This window comes from Microcebus murinus, chromosome 13 (genome assembly GCF_040939455.1).
Source record: "Microcebus murinus isolate Inina chromosome 13, M.murinus_Inina_mat1.0, whole genome shotgun sequence".
Classification (NCBI taxonomy): Eukaryota; Metazoa; Chordata; class Mammalia; order Primates; family Cheirogaleidae; genus Microcebus; species Microcebus murinus.
Genome location: NC_134116.1, coordinates 19,083,692 through 19,105,274, shown reverse-complemented (window position 1 = coordinate 19,105,274; position 21,583 = coordinate 19,083,692). Strand labels below are relative to the sequence as shown.

At 41.5% G+C, this 21,583-nt stretch overlaps 1 non-coding gene across 1 annotated transcript; it reads left to right on the top strand.

Moving 5' to 3' along the window:
- The first annotated feature begins 12,164 nt into the window (after window positions 1–12,164).
- On the top strand, window positions 12,165–12,271 carry LOC142875281 (U6 spliceosomal RNA). Its single transcript, XR_012922677.1, has one exon. It is a non-coding gene; the product is annotated as a U6 spliceosomal RNA (small nuclear RNA).
- Window positions 12,272–21,583: the final 9,312 nt, after the last annotated feature.

Sequence of the window (21,583 nt, the reverse complement as noted above, 5' to 3'; positions counted from 1 at the left end):
TTTGTAATTCTCCCTTATCCCTGCTTTCAAAACTCAGCTCTTCTGAATTGGTTTCCTAATCTCCATCCCTAGCCTCATCCACTGGCCGGATGGCAGGAGGCAAGCTCTCTGAGTACAGGGACCACACGTGCAGTACTAATCACTGTGCTCCCAGAACCCAGCACATAGGCATGTGCTCAATGAAATGGGTGCCATGAATGAGCCCACTGACAGCCTTCTCTCCCTACTTATACCTTCTTCCCTTCCACAGACCTGCTCCCCATATGTTAACATGGTATTTTTCACCACACCCAAGAGCTGGAAAGATCAGGAAATGTTATTTTCATTTTAGATACAAGAAAATTGACCTCCAGACAGGCAAATGGACTAGAGAAGCCCACATAAGAGACAGGGCCTGGACAAAGGTCAGCCGGCTTCCAGGTCAGGGCTCTTTTTGTTCAGGCTGATCTTCTACTTTATCTTTTTTAAACCTTTCCATCAAGTTCCTAGACCCCAAGATCCAGATTCCTCCTGACTATATAAATGATTTCTGTAACTGGCATGCACATCCACATACACACCATCATCCTACTTTGTTCTCATGCTATTTTTAGGGAACCTGCAACCTTGGGGCCATATGTGGCCTTCTGGATCTTTGAGTGTGGCCTTTTGACTGAATCCAAAAGGATTTGTTCTGTAAAGTTTGGATTTGGTCAAGGGGCCTCACTTTGGGATCTGGAGGGCCACAGGTGGCCTTGATATAGGATATCAAGGATATAGGATATACAGGCTATAGGATAATCCTGACTCCTATGACAGCCTCTCCTAGACGCAAGATTGATGGGCTCCTGGCATTCTGCAGTTGTTGAGAATCACTGTGTTTCTCCCACCTGAAAGTCTTGGCACATACTTTTCCCTTAGCCTAGAAAGAATCCTCACTTAGCTAAGATTCACTGAACTTTTAGATCTTTCTCAAGCATCTCCTTCTCAGGTAAGCTTTCTGTGACCTCCAGGACTATACTTAAATTCCTGATTCTCATGACACAATGTAACTCTCCGTTGAGCCCCTTGTCATAGATGCAATTTCACACAATGCAGGTGATTCTTTGGTGGCTATCTGCATGGCGGCAGGCACCATGTTAGTTTCCACCCAGGCCAGAGCTTGGCACGTTACTGCCATGCCCATCCTCTTGTTCACTTTATCTTCAGCGTCCCAGCCACCTGGCTGCTCTTTCTGGTGCTAGCCTTTATATCCAGATCCATTTTGCCCAAACTCTTCTCAAACAACATCTGAGATGCACAGTTCTTTCTGTTGCGATCCCCTATTATGGTACAGGAGGCCTATTGATGTGGTGGTGAGATGTGGGGAAGGAAGAGCACTCTATAGTCCTGTGATTAGGTCTCAGTCTTTTGGTGAGTTTGTGTCCTTGGGCTGTGACCTTCACAAGTATTTCTCAGTTTTGTTTGCTTTTGTTTCCCCCTACTTTCCACCCCCAGGTGAGACATGAAAACCAGAGGGGGCTGGAGTTGGGTGTTTCCTTTCCCCATGTTGCCCAGTCTTTTGTAAAACACCAGCCGGTTAGGCTCTGCTAAAAGAGTTTCTCTTGAGAGTGGCCTTGATAGGAAAGAGAGGATTTTCTGGATGTCATTCAAAAATGGCTACTATTCTTCTCCCCCTGCTGGAGACACGAGGAGTTTTTTGTTTTTTTGTTTTGTTTTGTTTTTCTTCTTCCTGGTTTTCACTATGAGAAACTTGTAGGGTTCTTAGAGGTAAATCTCATGCAAGTGTAGGACCCCCACCCCTACAACTAGACCCTTGGAGCTTCTAACTCTCAGACGTGGTGATGCCAAGCCTTCAGAAACTCACCAGTTAGAGTTTAGGTTTCCTACCCAGGCCCTGGTTCTTGAGTCTTCTGCTCATGGGCTTCTGCTCTGGTCAGTTGTGATTCTGTCTGCCTCTGTGCCCTCGATGTTTGCAACAGCGATTTGCCCTGTGACCGCCCTTCTCTGATAGATATAAGAAGAGCTGTTGATGGTCAGTTGGTTCAGCTTCTTTCTTGTTGTTCCAAGCTCCTTCCATGCTGGACCAGAAAGTAGGAGTCCAGTTTTCACCAAACTCCGTCCAATGGGAGAAATAGCTTTCAGCTCAATCCTGGCCGGCCTCCCCTTCCTGCATCTTTCCAGAGGTCCTACCTGCATCACGTTCTGTCCCTCACAGGCTCCAGAAGGATAAACATGACTCAGGAAAAAAAGATTTTGTAGTTGATATAACTCAAAGCAAGCTATCTGACTTTTTATATATGCAATCACTCAAAGTTCCTATTTTAATAGTCTTAAATTTCTTATGAGTTTGTTCCTCAGATGCTGTTCAAGTAATTTGAGATAATTATTTATATAGCAATAGCCTCATGTGATAACAAGGACTTAGCAACATTTATAAGAGGCTTCTTTGTTAATGAGGACAAATGAGAAGAAAATTAACAGAGACAGCAATGCACATGCCCACACCTCTGTGAGTGAGTCAATCAACAGCGTCCTTTGGAATATTCACTGCCTGAGAACACAGATAGGCTCTGGAGGAAATTACTAATGAGTTTGCCATCTAATCGGAAAGGCAAAGCCAACAGGAACAATTGCACGCAAGGCTTTCATCACACAGAGAATCAGAACTAGCAGAGCCAAAAGATAAAGCACTCAGGAAGGATGAAAAGCAAGGACAGAGGCTCACCTGAGCCGCCAGGGAGAATGAAGCCACGTGGAGCTGGGAGGGGAGGCTGCCTTGCAAACACCAGCCCATGGTTTCCCCTGCACGTCTAGTTCCACCTGTCGGTTCCCCCTCTCCCTCCACCCACATCCCAATTAAGTTGTGTTGTGCTCCTGGCCTCACAGGAAAGGTGTGACTTTGCAGAAAGGGGGGGATAAAAAAGAATCCTTTCTCTTTTGTGTTGCAAAGGCAGATGGCCTTAGAGAAATAGAAAAGCTTGGACAAATTGCCTACCACAGGGAAAGGAGAATATTTCCTCCTTCTCAGACTAGAAGATTCCCCATACTTGTGGAAGGTAAAAGAGAGCAAGAGAGTAGACATATCAGCGTGTCTGTGTTGAGTGAGGGCAGCAGTCAACAACAGGAAGGGAAGGTTGAGGTGTCCCAGATGGAGGGTCTTGTGACTTGCTTCCTGGTTAGGGTCCCAGGTAGACAGCAAAACCCACCCAAGGATTGGTGAGACCCAATGGGAGAAGGAACCTGTCTCTTGGCCTAGATAAAGCCCCAAGAAGAAAGCAAGACTCTTGAGAGGGAATGGAGGTGCACATGAATCAACAACAGATGACCCAATGAATAATGGATGTTTCTGTGGACCAATGACAAAGAGGACCAGATGTTCCCATTCCCATCATGCCTTGGCACTTCCTAAGCCCACACGTGCTCACCTGGACAGGGAAGGAAGAGACTCCCATTGAGCATTTCCACTCACCCTGGAAGAATGGGGACCTGTATTAAAATTAAGTTGAATTATAGAAAGGTACAAAATGTATTTGTGGATTTAGGCCTAGAGTCATACCAGCTATAGGCTAAATGAGAAAGTTTGGTCCATCTAAACTTTATGGAATGTCTATTATGTGTGAGGGACCAAGCTAAGTGCTCTACTTAATGCTCACCACAACTCATAATGTAAAGAAACCAAGGCCCAGGGAGTTTAGGTAGTTTGCCAAGATAACCAGGTTAGTGTGTGGCAGATAAAAAACTCTAGCCATCACCAGATAACAAAGTCTGTACAATCAACCCGTGTTCTATTTTGACTTCTACTGGGGAGCAAGATATACAGTTGGCCCTCCATATTCATGGGTTCTGCATCTGTGAATTCAACCAACAGCTGAGCATTACAGACTTTTTTTTCTTGTTCTCTAAAAAATATACTATAACAACTATTTGCATAATATTTGCATTGTATTAGGTATTACAAGTAAGCTAGCGATGACTTAAAGTATACAGGAGGATGTGTTTAGGTTATATGCAAATATGAGCATCCGTGGATTTTGGTATCTTGGTGGGGGTGCTGAAACGAATCCCCCATGCACAGCAATGGACGGCTGTAATGAGTAAATACTCCATTTCCGCCTTCGCTGAGTTTACAGACTACGGTGAACAGGAAGAGGAAGAAGGCTTCCAAAGAGACTTACCCAGTCCTATTGGGCAAAAAGGCACAAGAACAGTCTGGATCACCTTGTATCTTCATGAGAAGAGACACTTAGGAGACAACCTAGTGTAGACTCTCTCCTTTAAAGCAAGTAGTGTTGGGTTTGGAGTCACAGTCCAGTGCACACCTAGGCTGTGTAATGGGGCAACTGTGTGGCTTCAGGCAGTTCAGCAACCTAGCTGAACTTCACTTTCTTTATCTTTAAAACATCTCACAGCGTCATTGTGAGAAGTAAATCATATGGATAAAATATTCCACCTAATAGCTGATTGGTGATCGATACACATCAGTTCATTTCCTATCCTTCCAGCACAAAGTGTCCTCAAGAACTACCGCTCCTTTGTAGAGTGTCATTGGATCTTTTGGGTAGATGCCCAGCAATGGGATTGCTGGATCAAATGGTAGATTCACTTGTATCGCTTTAAGATATCTCCATATTGCTTTCCACAGAGGTTGAACTAGTTTGCAGTCCCACCAGCAGTGTAGGAGTGTTCCTCTCTCCCCACATCCACGCCAGCATTTGTTATTTGGAGACTTTTTGATAAAGGCCATTCTCACAGGAGTTAAGTGATATCTCATTGTAGTTTTGATTTGCATTTCCCTGATGATTAGAGATGCTGAGCATTTTTTCATATGTTTGTTGGCCATTCTTCTGTCTTCTTTAGAAAAGTTTCTGTTCAAGTCCTTTGCCCACTTTTTAATAGGGTTATTTGATTTTTTTCTTGCTGATTTTTGTGAGTTCTAAGTATATTCTAGTTATCAGCCCTTTATCGGATACGTAGGATGCAAAAATTTTCTCCCATTGTGTAGGTTGTCTGTTTACTTTCATGACTGTTTCTTTGGCTGTGCAGAAGCTTTTTAGTTTGATCATGTCCCATTTATTTATTTTTGTTGCTGCTTTGATTGCCTTTGGGGGCTTCTTCATAAACTCTTTGCCTAGGCCTATGTCTAGGAGAGTGTTTCCAACATTTTCCTCTAGAATTCTAATAGTTTCATACCTTAGGTTTAAGTCTGTTATAGCAGCACAATTCATCATTGCAAGGCTGTGGAAACAGCCCAAGTGCCCATCAATCCAAGAATGGATTAATAAAATGTGGTATATATATACCATGGAGTACTATTCAGCTCTAAGAAACAGTGGTGATATAGCACATCTTATATTTTCCTGGTTAGAGCTGGAACCCATACTACTAAGTGAAGTTTCCCAAGAATGGAAAAACAAGTACCACATATACTCACCAGCAAACTGGTATTAACTGAGCAGCACCTAAGTGGACACATAGGTACTACAGTAATAGGGTTTTGGGGAGGGGAAGGGGGGAGGGGGGCAGGTATATACATACATAACGAGTGACATGTGCACCATCTGGGGGATGGTCATGCTGGAAACTCAGACTTGTGGGGGGAGAGGGGAAAGGGCATTTATTGAAACCTTAAAATCTGTACCCCCATAATATGCGGAAATAAAAAAAATAAAAAAAGAAAGAAAGAAAGAAAGAACTACCGCTCCATCCTGTCATTCCCAGTTAAAGAGCTAGCAGGTTAAGATGCCGGGTGAACCTGCCAAGATGAAGGCAAACCCAAGCCCCTCGTGTTCTCAGTGTCAGAAAGACACAGCCTGCCTTTGACCAGAGTTGACTTGAATTGTCAGGAATATTTTGAAGTTCCTTCAGACTGAAAGAGTTATTCTGTGCTAAACCCACCACAGTCCAGCTACAACTGGGCTCTGGATCCAAAGCACTGGCCATTTCTACCTCGCGCAGGTTTGCTGAGCTCTCCTGTGAGTGAAACGCACCGTACTTCACACCAGGAGGGTTAGAAAGATAAATAAGATGCAGGCTTTGTCCTACAGGAATTCACAATCTGGAGCCAGAAAAGAATAGTCAGAAAAATAACTGACGCAAAGCAGACTGATAAGTTACACAAGAGAGAATGAAGGTGTGATCAAACGTGGATTTATACTGGCCAGAGAGGGAAGAAGTAAAGTTTTCTTAGAAGAACTGAAATTGAAAGTAGCCCCTGAAGAATGGATAGCTGTGACTGCTATAATAATTTGGTGAGTCTGAGAGAAGAGAATGGGTAAAAGGAGATTGCAGAGCAGAAGGAATAATTTAAGCAATGGCAGGTAGTTAGAAGCCTATAGTGTGTTCAGAGACAAGATGTGGCTAAAATTAATGTACAGTAGGAAATAACCATGAATCAAAATATGGAGGGGTTCCAGTGCCAGAGACAAGATGTGGCTAAAATTAATGTACAGTAGGAAATAACCAAATCAAATGAATCAAAATATGGAAGGGTTCCAGTGCCAGAGACAAGATGTGGCTAAAATTAATGTACAGTAGGAAATAACCAAATCATATGAATCAAAATATGGAGGGGTTCCAGTGCCAGGCAAGCAGTCAAGAGTGTATATTAAAGGAATGGAGAACCATCACAGAGTGTTTTGTAAACTGGCTAAAAGTAAACTGGATGAGTGGAACAAATATGATTATTATTACATGCTGTAATTAGAGCAACTAAGTACATCTTTCTGAGTAATCATATGCTAAGGAAGTAATACAATTGAGATAAAATTTGACTTATGCCTCTGAATTTAACAATTTTCCCCACAAATTCAAATCCAGTGGTTGTCAACCCTGGATGTGAAGTCAAATGATGTGAAGAATGTTACAAAAAATAAAAAAAGAAATACCTATGTCTGGGTCCTATTCTCATCAATTGTGAGTTATCCAGTCTGGGATGGAGGTCTGGGATGGAAACTGGGCATTGGGAATTTTTTAATTTCCCCAGGTGGCTCTCTCATGACCAGGCAAAGTTAAAATCCACAAAAGTGTGGTCCCTGGACCAGTAGCATAAGAATCATTGAGAGCTTTTTAGAAATGTTGAATGTCAGGCCCCAACTCAGACCTACAGAATCAGAATTTGCATTTTTAACAAAATCCCTGGGTGGTTTGTAAAAGCACATCAAAATTTGAGAACTGCAGTTTACATAATACAACCTGCCCACTCCCCACCATTGCCAAGCCCATTTTGGCCTGTAAAGAGAAGAATAAAAACTCCAAAGATCTTTACATGAGGTAGTTACTGAATCATGTAAGAAAAAGCATGAATAAACTTACCCCAAATTTGCCAGGTCAGGGCTTCAGTGCAAGGCACCAGATGACTGGGGGTGGAGGGAGGGGCCCTTGCAGGGCCAGGGGCGGAAGGGCAGAATTTATTTAAGTGGAAGGAATTCCTGACAGAAGCACTAAGTCCTAAAATAGTCTGAGGCAGACGAGGTCAGCAGAAGCCTTTGGTGACCGGGAGCAGCCCCCTGGAAAGTTCCCATGCCTTGGCGCATGTCCCCCAAGGCAGCAGCCCCGGCTCACGGGTCAGGGAGCCAACACCTGCTCCTCTGGGCTCAGGGCTTGCTCCCTCACCTCCGTCCACCCAAGCCGCTGTCATTTGTACCTGCAGTCATTAAGCTGCAAACCCCTAACTGTGCTCCAGGTAAGAGAGAAAGCCAGGACCAGCCACCCGTCCGTCTGTGGACGGTTGCGCCATGGACCACCACGCAGATGTAGAGTCAAACCTTCGACTGTGGAAGTCATTACTAAGCAGCACGCTGGCTTCAGAAAATGATCATGAAATTGCAAAACTGTGCTGTTTAAAGTAGGAGCCTGATAGAGAGCCAAAAGTGCTCCAGGGCACCGAGAGCCGGCGAGAGCTGGAAGAGAACACTGCAGCTAGAAAAACTCATCCCAGAATGAAACCCGCGGGCGGAAACCGCCACTGCACTTCCTGAGTGGTTTCCCAGGGCATTCCGGAGAAAGCTCTGGAGGCAGAACCTCAGGCTCCGCAAGGGAAAGCCAGTGTCACTGGGGTCTTCAAAGTTAGCCTGTAACCAAGTCTCAGCTAATTAAGAAATGATTTAGAAGTTTTAAAGTGACAGTTTGCCATGGATTTCCTTCTCTATTTACTGATAATGGCAAATCCCCAGATTACTCTTGTGACATGATGCCAGGCAAGTGACTATCCTTCAGGGACCCACTTTCCTCATTTGCAAATGGAAATAAAACTAGTGCTTTCTTCCCGAGATTGTTGGGAGGATTCAATGAAATAGTCCAAGTAAAATGCTTTGCATCATGTCTGACACGTAGTCAGGGCTTGATAAATGGGTGTTGCTGCGTTGTTGGAAGAAACGTTGTGATGCATCAGTTAATGCCTGGTGCCCGGTAGACACTCAGTGAATGGCAGCTATCATAGTGCCATAGCTATGGCAGCTGTCTGAAGCCACACTGAGTCCCACTCCCTCTCTTTCTCTGCTCATACCTTCCAAATATACAAAAACAGTTGTACAAGCTGCCTGAAATAGAATACATGATCAATCCATGTTTTTTCCCCTTATCTCCCTACCGTTCTCTGGTCCAAGTAAAGTTCCACATTGCAGGTCACTCTTCCGGGTGTCCTCTCTTAGGTTCACAAGTGTCTCCCTCCAAAGGAACTGCCCCAAACTGAAGAGAACCCCACAGATGTGACAAAACGTGCAGTACATACAGAAGAGCCATAATCTATCTTGATCTAGAAACAGTAGTTGCTTAATTTGGTGGAATTTTTTTTTTTCAAATATAAAATCAGATCTTCACATTGTTCACTTACATTTCCATTCATGGTTCTCTAATCCAAGATTATTTGAAATTTGTATTCCATCATATTTGCTATTTGCTTTTCCAGTTTTGTCATCTGGAAATTTGAGAGCCTTCTTTCCAAGTCTCTGTCACCATTTGGCATTAATTTTGTTCATGAATCTGATTTCCCCTACAGATTTTAAGATGTTTATGAACAATAATTTCTAGACTTTATAACATTCTCTACAGTAGTAGATTTTAAACTTCTGTGAGTATAACCCACCATGAGAAATACATTTAATGTCGCAACCTGGTTCATTCAAATGAACTGTCAGATATATGTGTTAAATAAAATAATACTTATCTTTATGATGCCCTCTGATGTTCATTCTGCTGTGTTTTTTATTAATATGAACTGCTGGCCAAGACCCACCTGATTGATTTCCCAACCCATTACCAGGGCATTACCCATAGTTCACAAAATAAGTTGTAAAAAAGGCTTTTAAAATACTTTTACTAAACTTCACCTATGTTCTAGAACAGCCAAGAGATAGCAGTGCTGCCCAAAGAAATATTTTCTTTATCTTTAAAACCCTTGAGAATGTTGTACTCACTGCATAACATATGTATGTTTGTTTTAAAAACAAAAGTTAATAGATGTTTCTCCATTTTTTCCAGTAAAAATTGTGATCGAGGGAAGTGTTAAATTCTTACCCCGTGGCTTTGTCCTTTGTCACTCCACAGGGGGCCCAGTAACAGATGAGTGCCCCGATTTGAGAAGAAAAGCTCCACAGTTCTAGAAGCAGAGCTACTCATAATGCCATTCTAGTAAGAATGGGCTGATTTATTGATGGGCTATTTCCCTAAAGAAAGGAGTATGTGTGAGATAGGATGAAGCAAGCTTCCATTAAACAAACATAGCTTTTCTTGGAATGATGGGAGAGATGGGATAAAGGATTTTCATGAAAACTGGAACAGGAAGATGGGCTTTGTTAGGAGACAATTCTCCATGGGTCTCTCACATTTCTGTATGTCTTGGCAATAGAAGTACTAACTGCCTTAGTCCCAGACTATCTTTTCAAAACTGTTTGCGTACAATCAAATATACTTGTAAAGAATATGCTCAAATATAGAGATAGTGTCTTCCTCTGGAGCAAAGAGCAGGTTTATTTACTGTCCAGTGTAATAAAGATATCTACCTCCAGGGCAATGATCAGGCAGGCTTATGGCCCCTTATAAAATTTGGGTTCCCTAAGCTCGGGGTTCCTCTTGTTTACTGCAACCCACTGTGCGTACAGATGTTACCTTGCCCTCTTTGTGTTCTCCTGTGGAAATGCAGGCCTGGAGCCTAAACTGTAACAAATGTTGATGCTCTCTACTGCTATTCCAGTAAATAGTAAACAGTTCTTTACCTCAGACCCAGGAGTCTCATGTCTTCTGCCAGCACAGCCGAAGTTGTATCCAGCTAACTTGCTAGCTTGCAAGTATGGTAAAGTATCAGCCCCTTCACAGTTCTTGACAGCCTCATGCTACTGATCCCAACAGACAAGCCCATGCCTTGAAGTAATACGTTTATATTTGATTATATTTTTCATTTATTCATCCAATAAATAAATATTGATTGAGTGCCTAATCGATGATAGGTAATTTCCAAGGGGCTAGAGATAACAGGGTCCAGCATTATAGGCAAAACAAAATCTCATAATAAAAATTCTCATAATAAAACAAAGTCTAGTGAGGGAAGACAGAAAATAGCCACGTAGTCAAATGAGTACAGAAGATAATTTCGGAGTGGAAGCACTAGAAAGAAAATAATGCAGAATAATAGAAAAGAGAGTGATTGTGGTAGACACAGAAGGAAGGATGACGTAAGGTGGTTAAGAAAGACATCTCAGAGTCAAGGAAATTGAAGCTGAGATAATAGCAAGAAGGTGTGGAGGAGGAATATTCCAGCAATAGCCACAGTAGACACCCTAAGGCTGAAAAGACTTGGACGATGTGTTGAGGAAGAGGAACGCCAAAAAGCCAAGGTGGGATTAATGTAAGAGGAGGATAGTGGGCAGGCCAGGTCCTCAAGAGCCCTGGGGGCCCTGGAAGGAGTTTGGTTACCATTACCTCCACCCTCAAGGCCTCCTCTTCACCCTCAATGTCCTCATACTCTCCTCTCTGAAAGTGTCTCCCTGGGCACATTCCTGGTGGAGCTCCAGACAGCTTTTTTGATGAGCAAGTGAGGGGTAACTGCTTTAACTTATGGACCGCAGATATATTTGCATTGATATGTGTCTGTCAGGGCCATTGCAAAGGCCAGATTTCAGATGCCTGGCGTCACAGGGGAGGGACTTCAGGGCAGATGTCCTCCTGGGACTCTTCCTATCATGCCAATAGACAGTCTCCTTCTAGTCCAAGTTTAATTATAAACTTGTAGTCACTCACCTCTGACAGCAAAGAATTGAAAAGTGGCTTCCAGTAGCTTATTCAAAGAGTATCTGGTACTTCCTGAAGAGTCTTATTTGGCTCTCACCAATTAGTGGTTTCCTGAAAGACAAGAAAAGGAAATTGATCCAATATTGTGTGATGAGGAAAAGCATCGATAATTATATCAATTCTTTGCTTCTATGTGAAGCTTAAAAATAGAGTAAAACTCGTGTAGTCAAACTAACTAAATTAGCTAGAACTCCAAATAGAGTGAAACTAACTTAATCTACTAATTTAAAGAAATTGCTATACTACAAGTTAAAAGTCTAAATATGGTCTAAATATCTGAAAAAAGTCTGTCTTATTTTTTCTAGTAAGCAGAGAAATGTACTCAATAGAGACTACCACTAGCTCAGAATTTCCAAAGAGATTCTTCAGAAACTAATTCTGGGATACCACTTGATCTAACAATGGTATGATGCATGCAGTCTAGGTTGCATTTATGATTTTTGGTTCTCTTTAATTCAACAGGGTTCCCAAAATTTCATCTTTAGGGGTTGTTTTCCTACGAAACAAGTTTTTCATAGATAAAGATAATCCACAGGTAAACTAATCAACCGTCATTATTACAAATACCATTTTATTAAATGTCTTGATTGACAGGGTTATATAGGAGTCCTACAATCATTTAATCACAACCGATGATATCTTAGGGGACTGAGAACTCCTGAAGCAGGACAGAGCTATTTGAATTCTCTGAGCAGGCAGTAGGAGAATGCTGCCATTCAAGTGAGTGCTAGAGCCCTGTCTCAGGGATTTGGGCCAGGTGGGTGAGATCTGAGAAAGAGTCCAGCAGGCATGGCATCTCCCATGGCCTGACATCATTTACTGTAGAGTACAATGGCTCTGGACTAGAGTCCCAAAGTTTCTTCCCAAAGTTCAACTAAGACAGTCTAAGAGTTTCTCAAGTGCTCACTTTGGCAGCACATATACAAATATTAGAACAATACAGAGAAGATTAGCATGGTCCCTGTGCAAGGATGACATGCAAATTCATGAAGTGTTCACATTTTTTACTCAACAGGATGAACAGAAATCCACCCCACTTATCAAATCTTTCAATAAATGTGAAGAACTTGAACTGCCCACTGAAGAGACATAGGCTGGCCAAATGGAGAAATATATACAAGCCAAGTATCTTCTGTCTTCAGGAAACATACCTAACCCATAAGGACTCATTTAAACTCAAGGTGAAGGAATGGAAAACAATATTTCATGCAAATGGAAACCAAAAGAAGCTGATATAGCAGTTCTCATATCAGATAACTTAGTATTCAAATCAACGAAAGTAATGAAGGATAAAGATGGTCATTATATAATGGTAAAGGGAACTTTTCAACAAGAACACATAACAATTCTAAATATTTAAGCACCCAACACAGGTGCGTGCAGATTCATAAAGCAAATCCTACTCAATCTAAACAAAATGATAAACAACAGCACTATAATAGACAGGGACTTCAACACCCCACTGTCAGATCAGGACAGATTCTCCAAAGAGAAAATAAACAAGGAATCAATGTACTTAAACAGAACTCTAGAACAAATGGGCCTAATAGACATTTACAGAACTTTCTACACAAAAGCCACTGGATATACATTCTTCTCATCAACTCATGGGTACATTCTCTAAAATTGACCACATCCTAGGTCACAAAACACGTCTCAACACATTTTAAAAAATAGAAATTATACTGTGCATCTTCTCTGACCACAGGGGCATAAAATTAGAAATCAACTCCAACAGAAAAACTCATGTCTATACAAAGTCATGGAAACTAAACAACTTACTGCTGAATGATTATTGGGTCAAGGAGGAAATTAAGATGGAAATCAAAAGACTCTGAACTAAATGGTAAAGGGGACACAATTTATCAAAATCTGTGGGACACAGCTAAAGTAGTCCTGAGAGGAAAATTCATAGCCTTACATGCCTACATCCAAAAACTAGAAAGACCACATATTAACAATCTAATGAATTGAATTAAAGAACTGGAAAAAGAAGAGCAAACCAATCCAAACCCCGGCAGAAGGAAAGAAATAACCACATCAGAGCAAAACTAAATGAAATTGATAACAAAAGAACTATACAAAAGATTAATGAAACAAAAAGCTGATTCTTTGAAAAGATAAATGAAATTACATGCCTTTCACTAGATTAACCAGAGGTAGAAAAGAAAGCACTCTAATAAACTCAATAAAGAATGAAAAAGGAGAAATTACAACTGATACTACAGAAATATAAAATATAATCTTTAAATACTATAAAAATCTCTATGCACATAAACTTGAAAACATGGAAGAAATGGACAAATTGTTAGAAACACGTAGCTTCCCTAGGTTCAATCAGGAAGAAATAGAACTCCTGAACAAACCAATATCAAGTACTAAAATTGAAGCAGCAATAAAAAAAAAAAACTTCCTAAAAAAAATCCCAGACCAGATGGTTTCACACCCAAATTCTACCAGACCTGCAAATAAGAACTAGTGCCAATCCTGCAAAAATTATTTCCACAACATCACGAAGGAAGAAATCCTCCCCAACATGTTTTACAAAGCTAACATCACCCTGATGCCAAAGCCAGGAAAGGACTCAACAAAAAAAGAAAACTACAGGTCAATATCCTTTATGAATATGGATGCAAAAATTCTCAATAAAATCCTAGCAAATTGAATTCAGCTGCTTATCAAAAAAATAATCCATCACAACCAAGTGGGCTTCATCCCAGAGATGCAGGATGGTTCAACACAGGCAAATCTATAAATGTAATTCACCACATAAACAGAAGTAAAAACAAAGACCACATGATCCTCTCAATAGATGCAGAAAATGCATTCAACAAAATTCAGTACTCTTTTATGGTAAGAACACTTAACAAAATAGGCATAGACAGGACTTACGTAAAAATGATACAAGCTATATATGACAAACCCACAGCCAGCATTATACAGAATGGGTAAAAATTGAAAGTATTCCCACTTAGAACTGGAACCAGACAAGGTTGCCCTCTATCACCACTTCTATTCAACATAGTGCTGGAAGTCCTAGCCAGAACAATCAGACAAGAGAAAAAAATCAACGGCATTCAAATGAGGGCAGAAGAGGTCAAACTATTGCTCTTTGCTGATGATATGATCTGATAGCTAGAAAACCCCAAAGATTCTGCCAAGAGACTACTGGAATTGATAATTGATAAATAAGTTCAACAAAGTCTCAGGTTACAAAATCAATGTACACAAATCAGTAGCATTCATATACACCAACAATAGTCAAAGTGAGAACCAAATCAAAGACTCAATACCCTTCACAATAGCAACAAAGAAAATAAAATACCTAGAAATATATTTAACTAAGGGGGTAAAAGACCTCTACAGATAGAACTATGAAACACTGAGAAAGGAAATAGCAGAGGATGTAAACAGTTGGAAAACTATGCCATGCTCATGAGTTGGCAGAATCAACATTGTTAAAATGTCTATACTACCCAAAGTGATCTACAGATTCAGTACAATCCCTATTAAAATACCAACATCATTTTTTGCAGATCTAGAAAAAATAATTCAGTGCTTCATATGGAACTAAAGAAGACCCATATAGCAAAAGCAATCTTAAGCAAAAAGAACAAATTTGGAGGGAGGCATCAATTTACCAGACTTCAAGCTATACTACAAGGCTATAATAACTAAAATATTATAGTACTAGCACAAGAACAGAGACATAGACCAATCAAACAGAACTGAGAACCCAAATATAAAACCATTCTCATATAGCCATCTAATCTTTGACAAAGCAGACAAAACATACACTAGGGAAAAGAATCCTTATTCAATAAATGGTGCTGGGAAAATTGGATAGCCACATGTAGAATACTGAACAAGATCCACACTTTTCACCTCTTACAAAAATCAAGTCATGGTGGATTAAAGACTTGAACCTAAGGCATAAAACTGTAAGAATTCTAGAAAAAAATGTAGGAAAAAAACTTAAAAACATTGGCCTAGGCAAAGTATTTGTGAAGAAGACCCCAAAGGCAATCAAGGAGCAACAACAAAAATAAATAAATGGGACCTAATCAAATTATAAAGCTTCTGCACAGCCAAGGAAACTATCACAAAAGCAAACAGACAAGCTACAAAATGGGAGAAAACACTCACATGCTACACATCCAATAAAGGGCTGAGAACTCAAGAAAATCAGCAAAAAAAAAAAAAAAAAATCAAATAACCCCATTAAAAAGTGGGCAAAGGACATGAACACAAACTTTTCAAAAGAAGACAGACTAATGGCCAACAAACATATGAAAAAATGCTCAACATCTCTAAGCATCAGGGAAATGCAAATCAAAACCACAATGAGATATCACTTAACTCCAGTGAGAATGGCCTTTATCAAAGTCTCCAAATAACAAATGCTGGTGTGGATGTGGAGAGAGAGGAACACTCCTACACTGCTGGTAGGACTGCAAACTAGTTCAACCTCTGTGGAAAGCAATATGGAGATACCTTAAAGCGATACAAGTGAATCTACCATTTGATCCAGCAATCCCATTGCTGGGCATCTACCCAAAAGATCCAATGACACTCTACAAAAAAGACACCTGCACTCGAATGTTTATAGCAGCACAATTCCTAATTGCAAGGCTGTGGAAACAGCCCAAGTGCCCATCAATCCAAGAATGGATTAATAAAATGTGGTATATGTATACCATGGAGTACTATTCAGCTCTAAGAAACAACGGTGATATAGCACATCTTATATTTTCCTGATTAAAGCTGGAACCCATACTACTAAGTGAAGTACCCCAAGAATGGAAAAACAAGTACCACATATACTCACCAGCAAACTGGTATTAACTGAGCAGCACCTAAGTGGACACATAGGTACTACAGTAATAGGGTATTGGACAGGTGGGGGGGGGAGGGGGGCGGGTATATACATACATAATGAGTGAGATGTGCACCATCTGGGGGATGGTCATGCTGGAAACTCAGACTTGTGGGGGGAGGGGGGTAAAGGGCATTTATTGAAACCTTAAAATCTGTACCCCCATAATATGCCGAAATAAAAAAAAAAAAAAGAAAAAAAAATCAAAAAAAAAAAAAGTCCCAAAACAACAAATGTTGGCATGGATACAGAGAGCTAGGAACACTTATACACTGCTGGTGGAACTGCAAACTAGTACAACCTCTGTGGAAAGTAATATGAAGATACCTCAAAGAACTAAAAGTAGAACTACCATTTGATCCATCAATCCCACTACTGGGCATCTACCCAAAAGAAAAAAAAGGCATTCTATAATAAAGACGTCTGCACTCAAATGTTTATAGCAGCACAATTCACAATTGCAAAGATGTGGAAACAACCCAAGTGCCCATCAATACACGAGTGGATTAATAAAATGTGGTATATGTATACCATGGAGTTCTACTCAGCCACAAAAGACAATGGCGATCTAGCACCTCTTGTATTATGGATAGAGCTGGAGCCCATTCTACTAAGTAAAGTTTCACAAGAATGGAAAAACAAGCACCACATGTATTCACCATCAAATTGGTACTAATTGATCAGCACTTATGTACACATATAATAGTAACATTCATCAGGTGTCAGGTGGGAGGGGGGAGGAGAAGATGGATATATACATACCTAATGGGTTCGATGCACAACGTCTGGGGGATGGACACGCTTATAGTTCTGACTCAGGTGGTGCAATGGCAGTAGATGTAACCTAAACATTTGTACCCCCATAATATGCTGCAATTTTTTAAAAAGGAAAAAAAATGTGAGTTTCTCAAAATGGCTCAGTTATAGGATTTGTGTTTTCAGGTTTGGAGAATGCTCTGAAAATGCTGGTGATGAGAATTTCTACAGCACATGGGTCTCTGAATCCCACTCGATCCCAGGCACATGGTGTGTGCAAAAGCCAGACTGCCACCTACTGCCACGCACAAGGGGTGGGCTCAGCATCATTCTGTTGTTAGGTGCAATAAAGGTTCTGCTGATTGCAGATGGTTTGCTGAACCCTGTGTGCCACTTGTCAAAAACACAATAGAAATGAAGTGACCATTGCATGAGACCTGGATTATATGTTTTTTTAAATGGCTGGAAAAAAACATTCAGTCTAAACATACCTACTATCAGCTGATAGGTCAAAAATAGAGGAGCAAGTGTCAGGTTGAGATTGCGTGGGGCAAATACGGTTTTATTTCAAACAACTCCTCATATTTATTTCTTCAGCATAAGAAGTGAGAGACAGCAGGCTTGCTCCACTTAACTGGAAACTCTTTGAAGGCAGGAATTATATCTTACTTATATTTTTCCCCCAAAGCTGATGTCTTTCCCAATACAACTAAAGGCTTAACAATGGTATTTATGATATGGAACATGATGGGTGCTGGGACATGGCCACTTACCCCTCCACCCCCCGTCCCCCATTGCTCTGCATCTCCGCAGGCCAGTGCTGCGTGGCCAGTTGGAAGGCAAGCTGCTGGGGCTGGGCCCTGCGACACAGAGCCACAGGAGACTCTGCGTGCAGGAATGCCCCCAGGCCCACGTGCCTCTGCCTGTTTCCGGCCATGCTGCCTGCCTGATCCTGATTGGGTAATTTTTGAATCCCACTGTTTTTGATTGGATGTTAAAGCTTGTTGTTGATTGGATGTTAAAGCTTGTTGCTGATTGGATGTTAAAGCTTATAGTTGATTGGACGCTTCTTGAGCCCTACCAAGGGTATAAAAGCAGGGGCAGAAGGGCAGGAAGGGGAGAACATCAGAGGACAGGAAGAGAGCTGTAACACTAGGTGTGCTGAGCCTGTTGTAAAAGAATAAAGGCTGTTCTCCGACTCTTTGGGTGCCACTCGGTTCTTTCCCCGGTCAAATGAATAAGAGCTGTAACAAAAGCTGTAACGCTGGCTGTACACATTGCCGCAACATTTATAATTTTAATAATAATATTAAAACTTAAATCAGATGCTTACAAAAATGCACCAAGATAACTGTGGGTTTAAATCCTCTCTCTAATAGCTGTGTACCTTGGGCAGCTTACATAACCTCTCTGCATCAGTTTATCATTTTTTAAATTAGTGATGTGACCTACCTCATTGGGTTGATTTATGAGGATTAAAGGACATCAAGTATATGATGCGCTTAGCACAGTGCTTGGCACACGATAACCTTCAATGAACAGAAGGCTTTTTAAAACTAGAGCAGGCCTGAGGTCCTGTCTGCTGCCTGTTCTGACCCTGTGAATGATCTCCCCGCTCTGGACGCTCCACGGCCTCTGCTTTCCTCGGCAGGTTGAAAAGGTTCTTCAGCCGGCCGGCAGCTGGCCCCAACCTCACATGTGAGCACAGCCCAGACAGCCAGCACAAAGCAGGTTGGGGAAGCGGGAGATTAATTGAAGACTTTTCTTATTGTTATTTTTAGTTACAAAACTGCAGGAAAACAGTTCCTGTCGCAGAGCACATCTCTGGCTAGAAGGCAGAAGCACAGGTGGGAGGAAGGTTGACCATTAATCATAAGGAAGCAGAGAAGGAAATTGAGACAGGAAATGTCAACAGCAGAATGTCCTTACGCTGGGTCAATCTTAAGGTACATCCACCGACCAGCATGCTAAAAGCCGGAGCCTGACTGCAAACAAAGCCAGCACGGAGGAAACTGCAAGCAAGAGAATGTCGAGCCAAAAATAAATCGGGCACGTTTCCCTTCCAAGGCAGAGGGGATGTAGCTCCTCTTATACTTGGCTCTCGAATTCTTGCTAAAATTCTGGGATGCTGTCTTAAAATGCGTTCATATGGATAAGCGTTAAAGTAGGTGCCAAAACAGCAGAGGGTGGAGCGTGGCTTCATGAAGCTTTTCTGAGCCTCCATTTTCCCATCTGTGAAATGGAGATCAAGTCCCTGCCTTTCGCTCCTTACGGAGCTGTTAGGAAGACGAAAAGGGTAACGGTGGTGAATGTGGGCTTCTTGTGACTCTTTCCGTTCTTTTGATCACTGTCCCGATAGAAAATGGAAACCAAAACCTTTATCACACACCTCACTCCCCAGCCAACTGAGACAGGGCAAACCCAGCCCGGGTGGGCAACCTCCAGCTCCAGAATAACGAAGAGTCACCAGTTCCCAGAGGCACCCATATTGTGCCCCAGACAAGCTTCTGAAGAAATTTCACTTTTCTTTCCATTTGATTTTGTTAGTAATTGGCTTTTCCAAACAAATATTTCATTTTTGGAAAGGATAAAATGTGTTAATATTGCAAATTAAGCCCTTACAAAGCGATCAATGATATAAATGCTCAAATTGTAATAGTTTCTATCCCTACAAAATCTTTTTGTATTCCCAATATTGTTTTTCTCTTCTAGTATTGCAGTGTGCAGGGGAGTGATTAAGAGCACAGGTTTGGAGTCACACAGACTTGAGTTCAAGAACCGTGAGCACTAATTATGTACTCTTTGGCAAGTTAACTTACCTCAGTTTGCTCACCTATAAAGTGGGGACAATAATGGTCTTAGGGTTTGCTGTGAAAACTGACAAATAACCCCTCACAAAGTGTTAGCTAGTGAGAATGCAACTAGATTCTACAGTTTAACAGATTTATTTTTTAATGAATCATCAGATTCATATTCATTCATCTAGCATTTATTTCAGATCTACAGGTCTCGGGGCTTGTATGAAATAATTAGTTTGCTGGAGTGAAGAAAGCTGGACCACCCAGCCTAGTTAATAAGAGAAACGTAGGAACAAATCATTGCAATCCCATGCGATGAATGCTGTCTCAGAAGGAAGTTCTCGATTCATCTGGTCTCTAAAGAAGGAAGTGATTAACTCTGCTTGGGTAGATCTGAGATTTCATAGAAGAATCTCATCCTGAATCTCAAAGAATGAGGAATTTTCCAGGAAGAGTATTCCAAGAAGACTAATAGTAGACTCTGAGGCTGTCATAGCTTGGCATAGTAAACTGGGACAATTAACTAATATAGCGAGTTGAAGCCTTAATCTTATCAAAGCAAGTTGGAGGAGCCAGCATTAGGGAAACTGAGGCTGGGTCAGGAAGATCACTGCATTCGGTTCTAAGGAGCTTGGTAGTGTCTTGTAGGAAATGGGTCAGTGTTGAAAGGTCTTAAGTAAGGAAGGAAATGATCAGGTGATACTTTTAAAAGATGAGTCCAGCAGTCTAAATAGGTTAGAAAGAAGCCCCATGGCAGAATTGCTGGTTAAAAGCCCATTCTGATAATTCAGGTAGAACATCAAGTACAAATGACAAGAAAGAGAGGAGAGCTCAGGTAAGAAAAATGTGAAGAAGGCATAACTGATAAGACCCAGAAGCCCTTTGGAATTGTTTGAGGAGAGTGGGAAAGGAATGGTGGAAGGGAGAAAAGAGAGGAAATTCTTGCTAACTTTCAACAAAGGTGTTTGAAAACTTACCTAGGTAGTTTACTGGTTGCTGGGAAAACAGTTGTAAAGGATGTAGCCTCAGCATTCAAGGAACACGTGTGGTCTAACTGAGGACATGAAACTAAACAAAGGTTTTGTGTGCAGTACATGACATACTTTGGCATCCATGATCACATTTATATGCACTCTATAGTGACTGTGTGGGTTAGCCCTGCAAAGCCTTTACTCCACAGCAAGGACTTTCCTCTGTCTTTAACAGCTGAGAAAATGGACTCTTGAGAGAAGTGTCTAAGTAGAGAGGGCTCAGGAAGCTTCAAGAAGAGACATCTAACTCATTCCACAGCACAGGAACACCTCCAGGAGACTGAGCAGAGGTTGACCCGGCCATAAAGGTGCGGAGGGGTTGCAAGCAGAGGGTAGTGGGTATGCTCAGGCTTGGAGGAAGTGTTGTCATTGAAACCTCGGGGAGTTTCAGTACGGGCCCATTGGCTCATTGCACCATGATCCAATTATTGACACAACAAGGATTGCCAAAAAAGAAAGGAACCTTTTAATACACCAGGAAAACAGGGGACACTGCCCTCAAATCCATCTCTCTGACCGAGATCATGGGCTTTTAAAGGAGGGGCTACGTGCATTGGGGCAGTTTGTGGGGGATGGTGAATCTTGGCCCAGGGGCCTTCAGAATCTCAGCCCCTTTGTCTTGCAGAAAATCTACCATTTCTGGGAGAACTACTTGATCTCAGAAGACCAAGTAATCAGTTAAGGGATACAATTATTAAAAAAAAAACAAAAAACAAAAAAAACATATAGGGGCCATAGAGCCGGTTACATCTTCTCTGGCCTGAGCTGCCTTGGGTCTTGCCTCTGATCTTTGCATTCCTTTGAAGCACTTGAAGCCCCAACTCCAGCTTAAATAGGCCCAGATGTGGCTTGGGCTG